Raw genomic sequence first — 8,259 nt, 5'->3', positions numbered from 1 at the left:
AACTATCCATTAGTCAGGCATGGAAGCACACACCTGTATTCCAGCGCTTGGGAGACTAAGGCAGAAGGACCACAAGCTTAGGACCAGACTGGTCCTAATTAGTGAAAAAAATTATCTCAAAAAATAAATAAGTATGTTGCCATGTTTCTATAATCCAGCATTGGGAAAGCTCAGGCAAGAGGAGTGCCAAGATTAAAACCAACCTGAGCTACATTGACAAGACCCTATTTCCCCTAATTCAAAGGGAAAAAAAAATAACAACAGTGAAATAAATTATCCTATGAATACTTTCACACTTTAATATATTTAGTCTTTATCAAAAGTGAGCTGGGCAGCTGGGTACAGTGGCACACACCTGTAATACCAACACTCTTGGAGGCAGAGGCAGGCGGATCTCTATGAGTTAGAGACCAGTCTGGTCTACAAAGTTAATCCAGAACAGCCAGGGCTACACAGAGAAACCCTGTCTCAAAATAAATAAATAAATAAATAAACAAGCTGGGCATAGTGCCACATACCTATAATCTCAGTGCTTGTGAATTAGAAACACAATAATCTGGAGTTCAAGATTATCCTCAGGTACCCAAAGTTCAGGGCCAGCCTAGGCTGTATGTGACCCTGTCTCAGAAAAAAAGAAAAAAGAAAAAATAAAAATGTAGTACTTCTCAGCCTTTTGCTTGGCTGAAGTCATGTATAGGATATAAATAACATCTACAATATGGAAGCCAGTGAGTTGGCTCAGCAGACAGGAGGGACTTGCTATGCCAGCCTGACAACCTGAGTTTGGTCTGGAACCCAGAAAAGGTGGAAAGAGAACAAAGTCTCAAAAGTTATAGTGTAACCTCCAACCATGCCCTGTGCCATGCACACATGCACACACAAATAATAATAACAATGAATATGCAAAAACAAATTTAACAACATATAGGGATGAGCATGGTGGCACATGCCTTTAATCCCAGGACTTGAGAAGCAGAAGGATCTCTGTGAGTTCAAGGCCAGCCTGGTCTACAAAGTAAGTCCAGGACAGCCAAGGCTACACAGAGAAATCCTGTCTTGAAAAAAAAAAAAAAGAAAAGAAAAGAAAAAAGAAAAAAATTATATCTAATATACATTATAACATGTATATCATATTATATAATTTAGGCAGTGATGGTAAAGGAATAAACCTGAAAGCACATTGCCTTGGGGAAGTTTTAAGGGACACCTGCTCTTTTGAGTAATTTAAATGGAGGGACACCTGCATATTAATTTTATAATTTAAAACTATGGCCATTAAACATCCACAGTTGCACAACTGTTTCTTTGCCAATCCTTAAAAATAAATTGTCTTTTTTTTTTAAGCTAAAACCGATCAAAGCATTTTTTTTTTTTTTTTTTTTGAGCATGAAACGTTAAGCGGTTTCCCTACTAGAAATGTATGCTGAAGTCAGCTCCCAGCTATGACTCAACTCAATGGAATATTTGCCTAAGGGTTCCAGAACTGGTAGGGTGGACAGGTGCACACACACTAACTAGAGAAAAGCACGAAAGGAATCTCCTCAGACGTTTGGGGGCTGTGTTTCCTGGTTCTCTGATAATGTGAGTTATTATTCGAGTGGTATGAGCAATTCTGAGTGAACAGGAAAGAGCACACGAAAAAGAACAAAAGGAAAAGGTGTGGCCTTCAGATATTAGTGGGAAGCCACAGCCCAGCCCTATTCTCTCTCTCTCTCTTGCTTCATTCTCTCAGAACATCATCATTCCCATTTAGTTCTCTCACCTACCCCCATTAGAAGTAAATTCTCCATCGCTGTAACCAAGTTCCTACAACTTCCTCCTTCACGTGCTCGTTGTTCTTTCTCTGGCACACAGTCTGCACAGTAAATATTTCTCATCAGTGTAGTTGAAGAGGCTTAACTACTCTTAAATCCTTTTTCTGTATATGCATATGTATCTTTTCCTCTATATATCAATTTTCACTTCATTATACACATAAACATACTCATGTTCTCTTTGTTTTTTCTCTCTTTCCTTCAATACTCCCACTTGTCCCAACTCTTAACACAGACCCACACCAAGTCAGAAATATATCTACATATCCCTTCAAAAATGTTTGTTAGCAGGAGGCTCATGTCTTGATTTCCAAAGGATGTCTGACTCCATACCTTATAGCTCAATGACACTGTGGTCTAATCTTAGTTTCTGTCAGGAACATGCACTCTACAGTCTTTTCTCTCATGCACAGAACCCCAAGAAAACCCGGAGCTGAGAAGGGCAGTACTTGATCAGGTAGGACTGTCTTTGTTCATGTTTCTCTTGATCCGAGAGGCAGGCAGCGAATTTTAAAGCTGTCTTTTTGTGTTGTGTTGGCTCATGGCCTCTTGCAGTCTTTGATACTTACTAGAGCTAGGAAGCCTTTTGTCTCTCTCTAGAGTGATCAAAGTTATTAATTTTGTACTCAAATATAGCACGCCTCCTAAGTACATAGGAATTCAGCTCACACGATTATGAAACCTGGCACCAGCCAGAGTAATAAAAGGCCCAGCTGACATGTAGTGGAATTTCAGACAGAGAAGTGGCTCCTTGCTTAGTCCCTTCCCCACAGATCTGTTTCCCATGCCTGAACTCCTCAAAACTACCATCCCCAGCTTTTTGCTTCTGCTGTTCCCAAAGCCATCTGGGTTTCGGGGGGGGAGGGAATTGAATATAATTTTAAGTACACCCCTCTCTCTCAGTAAAAATCTAGGTAAAACTTAAGTCTTCTCGCAAGCTCCTATAATTTGCTGGTGACTTTGCTTCCCAGTTGCTTGGTACCAGATCTGAGACAGTGTCTGAGACGTGGTCTAAAGTAGCTCAGGATAACCACACATTTGCTAGCATTACTGACAGGAGCTGGTATACCCAATTCTCATTAGAGCTCTTTGCCTCAGTCAGTGTCTCCTCACAATTCTAAGTGTATCCTGTAACAGAATTCCTTATGTCACTGCCTTTGTCCTACAGTACTCTTCCAGGTTAGGAGCTGCCAATCTGGCAAGTTAACTAAAGCTAAATCTAGACAATGTCAGTTGTTCCTTCAGTTGTCTGTTCTTTACAACACTGGAATTCATAGGCATCTCCAATAGCAATACCTAAAAGAATTCACAAGACAGAAAACAGTCTAAAGGAGCCTTCTTGGGCTGGCTCCTGGCCACAGGAATCTGCCTACTTCAAGGTGAGATGCAGCTTTAATATTATGATGAGTGTGGCCCAAATTTCACCTTCTTCGAATCTAAACTAAGTAACTATCAAAACTACTGTATTTTTTCTTGGTTTTAATAGAATGTATATGATCATTATCAATACTGACGACCAAGGGGAAGCGTGAAGGTTCTGGGCCATGGGCTGCAGTTGGTGGGAAGCAGGGGGTGGAGGAAGCTCTGTGTGGGAGCCTGGGCATTGCCAATTAACAACAGGTGCAAGGGCTGCTCTTTAAATTTAGCTACTGCACTTGGTATCTTGTCTCCCAGCCGTCACTTACGGCAACCACCGCTGATTTGGAAAGGATCAAAGGACAGATAACAGAAGGGATCGTCTTTATTAAATGACAAAAGGGAGGAAATAACTTAAAAAAAAAAAAAGAACTAGCCTAAGGAATGAAAACATTGACCTTTGGAAAATATATACAGTTAAAAGGAAGAAAAAGGGAAGGAAGTTATTTAAAGGGATAATAATCATTAACAAATCGTTCTTAATTAAGCACTTTAAAAGTCATTCTTAGCTGCCAGAATTTGGGAGGACAATCACCTAAAATTTGGATGTTGTCTCAGAAAATAATTTCCAGTAATTCAGAGTTTAGATGAGAGATGGGGAAATGACTTGGATAGGTGCAATGGATTCCTCATTCCCTAAGCCAGTCAATCGATTGAGGATTCACAGATAGGAGAGATAGGCAAGACACAATACACAAAAATTCCCAAAATTCTCCTTCCTTATCCTACGTGTTTCTTTTTCTGAGATATTCATTTAACTCTCCTAACCTTGACCTTGAGATGGAATTAGTTTTCCACCTAACATTTACCCATCATTGAAAAGAATGAAAAATCTCACTCTTTTCTTCCTTGGCAGCTTGGGGACCACAGCCACCTTGAGCAACATAGTAATGATCCATACCGGGAAGTTCATGACTGACCATCTGTTTCAGAGGAAATGAATGGTTCTTGATGTCCTTCACCGTGGGAAGGCAACAGTACAAAAGACAGAAATTCGAGAAAGGCTAGCCAAAATGTATAAAACCACACCAGATGTCACCTTTGTTTTCAGATTCAGAAACCTCTTTGGAGTGGCAACACAACTGGCTTCAGCATGATCTATGATTTTTCGTATTATGCAAAACAGAATGAGCTTAAACATGGGCTTGCAAGACATGGCCTTTATAGAATGAAAATGAGGATGTGAGTGTTAAAAGTTTCTGTTGAGGAGAAGGCTTTTATTGTAGATATGAAGGGGGAGTTCAGCCAGAAGCATCTGGAATGGTCCGGACTGAACAGGGCCTTGGGGGGAAGGGAGGAGAGAAGAGGTGAGAAGACAAAAGAGGGTCCAGAAGCCAAGAGCAGAGGTCCAAAGAGAGAAGAACAAGAGGCCAGAAAAGGCTGGATTATATAGGAATGAGAAACTGAGGGAGGGGAAACCCAGTTCCTGGGCTGGAGAGGTTTAGGGTAGGGGTAAGGTGAGAAGTGCTGGGAGGAGCCACAGGTACTGTGTGAGACTTGCCCTAGGTTTCTTTGGGACTTGACATTTATGTGAAGACAGATCTCCAGAAAATAGAAAGGAATGCAAGGACAAAATGAAGAAGATCCAGGGAACTGCAAAGGATAGCATTTGTGCTGGCAAAAAAGTGAGTGGGGATTGGCTGCAGCAAAAGGAGGGAAGATTCAAGGAATGACTTGATCTGCTTCGATGGTGCCAATTTCTAAGGGTGAGGCTAATAAACTAAAAGTTTGCATGTGTCAAAAAATAAAAGACTGGAAAACTTCTAGAATTATCTTTGAGCACTAACACAGTATAAATTTAAAACATACTACTAATGTAGTAATCACCCAGCAAACATTACTCAAGACATTAAGACATTAAAGGGTTGTTTTCTTTGCTGGGCCCCATTACTGTTGTTTTGTTTTGCTGTTAGTTTTGTGCTGCAGAGTATAATATATTTAAACAACTTTAACTATTTTACCATTCAAAGGACAAACTAAACTCCAGACTCAGAAGATGATAAGAAGATATAATGGCTGGATGTGATAGCACCTACCTAGAGTCCCTGCATTTGAGAGTTCAGAACCTGCCTGGCTCCTGGTAATTTTCAGGCCAGCCTGAACTATAGAGAGAGACTCGGTCCCACAAACTTACAAACCTCAATGAAAGGCACCATGTTACTTTCTTCATGCCTTTCTTTCTTAAAATGTCTTCCTTAAGTTGAACCAGGGGCCTTTGGTGAATCCAGGGTCTGAGTTAGATAGCTCTGTGGGTAGAGAGCACTTTACAGGCAAGCATTAGGGACTCAGTTTGATATCCAGAACCCACAGTTTTAGAAATATGAGCATGGAGGTGCACAGTTATAATTCCAGCTCTGAGGGGTAGGGTGGAGAGACGCAGAGATGAGAGCACTCTAGGGCTGGCTGGTTAGCCTAACTGAATCATCAAATTCAAAACTCTTATCTCGAAAACTAAGGTGAATGGTGTCCTGAGGAGCAACACCCGAGGTTGACCTCTGGCCTAGACACACACACACACACACACACACACACACTCCCAAGCTCTCACAAAAGGGAAAACAGGAATATAATAAACTGGTTTTTTGTTTGTTGAGGCATTGCAATGAGTTCAACATGATAATTCTGTTCCTGGGGCCATTTACTCAAAAGAAGTACATTTTGAACAATCAAGGATGCTTCAGCATCATCAAGAACACTGGGATGATGGATTCTAAAGTGCTGCTGGCCAAAATACACTAAGAATTCTTGCAAACCAGGAAAAAAAATGAGCAAGAGACTTTTCAAAAGAGGACTTCTAAACACCCAGAAACAGTAAGAGTGGGGCTTAATTTCATTACCAACCAATTAGATATAAATAAAAGCCACGGTGCAATAACACTTCAAGGCCACCAAAATGGTTAAAATGAGAGAGATGCAGAAGATGCTAAGTTTTCACAAGAATCCGGAACAATCTGATGCTCAGGTACTAACAGGAGTATGCACTGGTACAGCCACTGTCACCAGAAAACAGAACATGGTAATCAGTTGAACAGAATGACAAGATATAAGGAATTAATGAAGGCCCCTTTTCTAAGTTTTAATAATTCCAACAAATACCCTTTGTTTGCTCAGCCTTAGGGTTCATAACTGTTTCTAGCAGTTGTTATGTCACTATTCCTAAGTTTTCTTTCTATATTTTCAATGACTTTAGATATTTCTAGCCAGGCTGGGGTGTAGCTCAGCTGGTAGGGGCTTGCTTAGCATGTTTGAGGCCTTGGGTACAATGCCCAGTGCTGTATAAACTGACTGGGGATGCCAGGCTCATGTTACTGAAAGTGGACAGTACTGAGTGTGGCAGTAAGGATTTTGAGATTAAAGCTATACAACTGTTTTCATGTTTTTGTTAATATTTTGAAAATTTCATATACTATATTTTAATCTACTTTCCCTCCCCCAACTCCGAGTTCTTCCACCACCTTCCAAAGTCAGGCTCTTTTTCTTGCTGCATGCCTTTAATCCTAGCCCTTGGGAGGAAAAGAGGTAGGAAGTAACAGGAATGGACTGTGGCAGTGAGGATTTTGAGATTAAAACTATACAACTTTTTCAAATGTTTTTATTCATTTTGAAATTTTTATACAATATATTTTGATAATATTCTCTTCTCCAAACTCCTCTGTCACCTCCCTATCCACCCACCTTGTTCTTTCTCTTAAAAAACAAATAAATACACATACACACACAGAACAAGAAAAAAGAACCAAAAACATAAAGTCTGATTTGTGTACACAAAATACTCTTGAACATGACCTGTACAACTTCACATCTTGTCTTTTTTTTTAATTCTTTATTAATTACACTTTATTCACTTTGTATCCCCCCCTGTGGTTCCCTCCCTCTTCCTCTTCCAATTCCTGCCTTCCTCCACCCTCTGCATGCATGCCCCTCCCCAAGTCCACTGATACGGGAGGTTTTCTTTTCCTTCCTTCTGATCCTAGTCAATTAGGTCTCATTAGGAGTGGCTGCATTGTCTTCTTCTGTGGCCTGGTAAGGCTGCTTCCCCCGCAGGGGGAGGTAATTAAAGAGCAGGCCAATCAGTTCATGTCAGAGACAGTCCCTGTTCCTATTACAATGAAACCCACTTGGATATTAAACTGCCATGGGCTACAGCTATGCAGGGGTCTTAGGTTATCTCCATGCATAGTCCTTGGTTGGAGTATCAGTCTCAGGAAAGACCCCTGTGCTCAGATTTTTTGGTTCTGTTGCTTTCTTTGTGGAGTGCCTGTCCTCTCCAGATCTTACTGTTCTACACAATGGAATATTACTCAGCAATAAAAAACAAGGAAATCGTGAAATCATTGCAGGTAAATGGTGGGATCTGGAAAAGATCATCCTGAGTGAGCTATCCCAGAAGCAGAAAGACACCCACGGTATGTACTCACTCATATAGATATATAATATAGGATAAACCTACTAAAATCTGTACATCTAAAGAAACTAATCAAGAGGGAGGACTCTTGCTAAAATGCTCAATTCCTATCCAGAAAGGCAAAGAGGCTGGACATCAGAAGAAGGGGAAAAGAAGGAACAAGTCAGGAGCCTGACACAGAGGACCTCTGAAAGGCTCTGCCCTGCAAACTATCAATGCAGATGCTGAGGTTTATGGGCAACCTTTGGGCAGAGTGCAGAGAATCTTAGGAAAGAAGTGGGAAACACATCTTGTCTTTTAAAAACAAATACGATTAAAAAGTTCCTTGTAAACAATGTAATACTGTTATTTGATTGGCTCTCCTCAACTGCCAAAATTAAAGATACCCTCTGACACCAATGTTTTCTCCAGAAACAAGCATTGACTTAGTAGGAAAACTAGACTTGCTGGACTCGGGCCCTGCTTGTGGTGTTTTTATACAGCTTGGCTCATTCATGCTCTGATCAGCATTTTATACAGGTGTTCCTCTTTCCATATGGTGAAATTGATATTAAGTCATTTGTCCAAATCCAGTACTCAAACTCAAGGGCCCTAGCTTCTACATCAGCAACACAGTCTGTATGT

General features: G+C 40.7%; 1 pseudogene; it reads left to right on the top strand.

Moving 5' to 3' along the window:
* The first annotated feature begins 4,111 nt into the window (after positions 1-4,111).
* LOC110557985 (small ribosomal subunit protein eS24-like) lies at positions 4,112-4,903 on the top strand (annotated as a pseudogene).
* Positions 4,904-8,259: the final 3,356 nt, after the last annotated feature.

This window comes from Meriones unguiculatus, chromosome 16 (genome assembly GCF_030254825.1).
Source record: "Meriones unguiculatus strain TT.TT164.6M chromosome 16, Bangor_MerUng_6.1, whole genome shotgun sequence".
In the NCBI taxonomy this organism is placed as follows: domain Eukaryota; kingdom Metazoa; phylum Chordata; class Mammalia; order Rodentia; family Muridae; genus Meriones; species Meriones unguiculatus.
The sequence above is the reverse complement of the archived record's forward strand: the minus strand, read 5'-3'. Positions and strand labels throughout refer to the sequence as shown.